We start from the raw sequence: 4,736 nt of genomic DNA, 5'->3' as shown, positions 1-4,736 counted from the left end.
AGGGGGTCGGACTAGATGATCTGTCCAGGTCCCTTCCGACGCATTGATTCTATCATTCTGTTGATGATGATGATATATAATGAGCACTGCACTTGCATCTTGATAGGTTTTGTAAAATAGAAATGCTAGAATGCTGTTTCTTGTAACCTTAAATCCAAAAATCTGCTTAAATAGCCAATAACAAATGCATACAAAAGGCTGATCTTCATGGAATTATGTAAAACATTAAATAGTCAGGATGGCTGTTTCATTCCTTGTAAACATGGTCAGCTGCAGTCTTGTGAATGCCAGCAGTTTATCACATGCTTTGATATAAAGTACTCTAGTTGTATTTTAAATATTATTTGATTAGGCATCAATAGTATCTTCCTATCTGTTTTTCTGAAGAAATGATCTCTGTAGTATTTATCCTTAGGATCTTGCCCTATATTCTTTTAGCTTAGATGGGATCTCATGCTTCTGAGTGACAGCAGAAGTTGGACCTTTAATTGGGGTATGTAGTTTGTTTTTTGTCACAAGGGGTGTTGACTTTTCAGGCATAAAAATGCTATATTTCTGACCATCTGATTTAGAATGTACATGCATCTTCCCTCAAAACTGGAGTCTCCTTACAAATGTGTTTGAAAATAGAGGGTGCTACTGAGGTTTATGAGACCTCCAAGCAGAAAATGAAATTCCAAGGATGTAACTTGCATCACAGAGGGAAAGAATAATCGTTTGAAGTGCCCTCCATTTTAAGGATATTTAAGTCTCTAGTTCTCCTTCTACTGTGGTATAGAGTAAGGATTACAAAATGTAGCACTAAAACCGCCATCAAACATTCCACTTAATGTGTTGTTGTTATCCAAATAAATAGGACAGCATTAATTACAAGGGAATACCTACCTGTTACCTCTCTGAATGAAACAAAAAAGGACAAGTGTTCAAATTATTACATATATTAAATATAATATAAACATACAATTATATTTACCTGGCAGCCTAACTACAGACATCTCGTATTTTGTTTAGGAATCAGTTGTTAACATTACATAAGTAGTTTTCACTATGCATAACATACATATAACGAGTTTCACATAAGTCATGATAATATATGATGTGTTATGTATAGCAGATTTAATAAACTTAACATTTTCTTGGAAAGGGTGCATAGTTTCTTTAGTTTTCTCTGCCTTTCTGAAGAATATTTCAGTTATATTCCCAAGTACAATTATACAAAAAACTACATTTTTCCTTTTCAACCCAGACAAATTATACAAGAGCAAGCTTTACATGTCTAATGAAGACCAGCTCAAAAGATTAGGAACAAAGCATTTTTGTAGAACTAACATGCACTTCAGATATGTGAGTGTAGAAACTGTTGCTTAGCCACAAATAGGTTCTGTCATTTTCAGCTTTTATCTTGGATGTTCCTGAAGGAATCTGGATTAACATAATGAGACTGTTCATGAACCATCTCATTATAATTTTAGAAATTTTCTGTGCTGAATAATACACTCTGCTTTATTTTCAGACTGCATCACTTACAGTGTTGTTTTTATTTATTGAAATGCTTTTTGCTACGTATGGTAATGTTATTTGTGTTCATTTTCCTGTATATCAGTTTGTTCTTCACTGGAATTTGAATAGAGGGAAAAGACAATGCAGAGCTTAAATTCTAAGCATCAGTATATCATCCAAAGCATTAAGCAACTGCAGATTCCCTTACTATATTGCACAGCCCTTTCTAATTGGAGACATCAAAAAGAATGAGCATTGTACAGCTCTGAATTCCAGGTAATTGCAAGTAATTCCAGATTAACCTAGACTTGCAAATATAAATAAGACCTCATGTGGATTTCATGGTAGGATAGCTGGAGTTACAAGTTGCCTTTAAAACATGTTTGAAATTCAAAGGAGATGAATTATACTGGCATAAATACATGTGATCTTTACATGATATGTTGGTTTTAACTAATAACAAATGTGTGAAATCAGCTGGATGATATGGTGGTTTCTGAAATGTAAAATATTTGTAATAAAACTAATAAATACCTAATTTATAATGTTTTTGCTTACATACACTTCTCCTCCCTCCCACTCAAAAACATTTAATGCAAGAAATCTGTTTGGTTACGAAAGCTTGTGAGGAAACCCTTAAGGTGGATTACTTTTTCATACAGTTAAAGAGGAAATGGACTGTTCAAACTAGCCCCATACCCACCAGGACTAAGTACAGACAGTAAAAAAGCCCGAGACTGAATTGATTCCATCTTCAAAGTTTAGTCTAAGCTGTGTAAAGTGAACTGATAAGCAAGTGAACAGACATTCACTTTTAATTCCAGAAATGCAGCCATATGCCTGCAGTGGCCCAGGTCAGAAGCCGGGAGCACAAGAGCACACCTCCTTGCTTGCCTGGAGCAGACCGTTTGGATCAAGGCTAGCTCACCCGCCCTGTGAGGGGAGATATGTAGGGGAGGTGCAAAGCATGCTGGGATGCTAGGGGACAGTGAGTTAACTTGAATCTGGAGGGGATCTGGGACGGAAATTCAATAAACTGATTTAACCTAATTCAGTTAAGTCTGATACTGTATGCATCCAGGTTTATCTTAAACCACTTTTGGCTGTCAAGTGCACTGAACTTCTGTTGCGTTACAGATTTGAACCAGTTTCCTATCACTTATACCAGTTTATGTATAATTTCTGTCCCTAGGCCAAGTGATAGTGCCTATGATAACCTCTTCCTCCTTGTTCCAGGAGTGGCCCGTACAGTATCATGCAGACTCTGAACCACTTAAGTATCTTTATTGCAACTGAGGATGAAGAATACATAATGACTTTCCACCTTTGCACTGGAAGTCACTCTGTAAGAGTCTTTATTTTTACTCCCTTTCTGACATGGCATATTAAAAATGAGATTTTCTTCCTATAACTGCAATACCAAACTGACATAAATCACAGTAATCATTTGTCTGAGATTTAAAAAATTACTAAGTCATTTAGCAAGAATTTACCAAACTTTTCTTTGTTGACTTGTCTTCCAGATTTCAGACCAAAGAACATTTTTAATGCAAAAACATCACTTCTGAATACATATTAGAAGTGTTCTCATGAAATTTAATTATTGCATTACTAAGGTGATGCTATAATTACAATATTCTTAATTTATTTCTTCAATTGTACAGGGTTCTACATGATAGATGAAGAATAGATCAATTTCCTGGTATACTGGTAAGCTGTCTTCAGCTATGTGTAAAAACTAAAAGTGAGTCTGATAAAAGAGAACTTTTAGCATTTATTTTCTTTTCACTGATCTGCTCCATCACCCTGTAATAAGCTATTTGACTAGCGTACCTTTAAAGTATCATGGGTAAATAGTACAGAAAATTCAGGTACCATACAATACATTGAATAAAAGTAATTAAAATTACAGATTTCTAGATAAGACATAATTATATAAGTTATAACTCCTTTGCCAAACTGTAAATGAACCTCCAAAACTTCTGAGTCTATCTTTCAATCCAGTCAAGACTTTAGGCTGCATTTCCCCTGGAAATGGTATGCAATTCTAGCTATGTGGGGACAGGGGGAAAAAGTTTCAGTTATGCTCTGAAGCAGTAGGGGCCAACCTTTCTGGTAGGTGAGCCATAAATTAGCCCCACACTGTCCTTGAATGCCACTCAGATCCCTTTCTCTTAGTGCTTCACTTTGTGTCTTCTCCTCCTTTCCCCATGCTCCCTGACTGATCTGATGATCTGCTTTCTGTTTCCCATCCTATCTGCCACTGTGCTGCCTGTCCCCTCCCCAGTCTGCTCCATGCCACACAGAAGCTGCACGTGCCACAGGTTAGCCACCCCTGCTGTAGTGCAGTGGTTCTCAAGTCACTCTAGTTAGACTCAAAGCACACCTTGGAAAATACCAGCTCTTGTTTTTTGACTATGGAAAAGTAAGAGAGCAATTCTTCTCTTGCAAAGATCTCAGTTCGACCACAACAGGTCAGAATGGTTTTGATATCATGGTTTCCTATATGAAATCTCTGGCCATGTCTAGATACACAAGGATGTTTGGTTCCCCAGGGACAATTAGTAGCAGTGCACCTTGTGCCACTACTAGTTATCTCTGATGAACGCCCATGCCACATGTGCTCTGGCATGTGGTGGGTTACCCTTGGTGGGGTAGGAGAGTCTAGGGCAAGCACTGGGATGGCCCCAGAAGCCTTACCTGGGGTCCTGGTGGCCTTCTGGGGCTACAATCATGTTGCTCCTGCTGCGTGGAACCTGACTGGCAGTGGAATGTGGCTTTGGCTGGCCAGGCTCTGACTATGGCCAGAGGCATGCTCCCTCTGCATGAGCCATTCCACTTTTTTCAGAAGGTTTCTTTGACCTCTGTCCCTCTACACTGCTCCCTTGAAGTGGAGAACAACTGAACATGAGGTATGACATGTCTGCGGCCCTACATACCACAATGGCTGTGCTTGTCTGGATGCAGCCTCTTGGTTTATCTTCTGAATCTTGTGTATGTGTTTGCACACGTAACGTGGCTAATGTTCTGCGGCACCTTTAAAAAAGAATTCACAATGCCCTAGGCTGCCATGGCACCTTGGTTAAGAAACACTGCTCCAGAGCATCACTGATTACTTACTTAATTTAATTGCTAATTTAAATGTTCATCAAAGCATGTTAGGTAGAAGAGGAAGGATCATGTTACAAACATATACTCAATCATAGAATCATAGAAGTAGGGTCGGAAGGGACCTT

Source organism: Gavialis gangeticus, unplaced genomic scaffold (assembly GCF_001723915.1).
Source record: "Gavialis gangeticus isolate Ggan-Ray unplaced genomic scaffold, GavGan_comp1, whole genome shotgun sequence".
In the NCBI taxonomy this organism is placed as follows: Eukaryota; Metazoa; Chordata; order Crocodylia; family Gavialidae; genus Gavialis; species Gavialis gangeticus.
The sequence above is the reverse complement of the archived record's forward strand: the minus strand, read 5'-3'. Positions refer to the sequence as shown.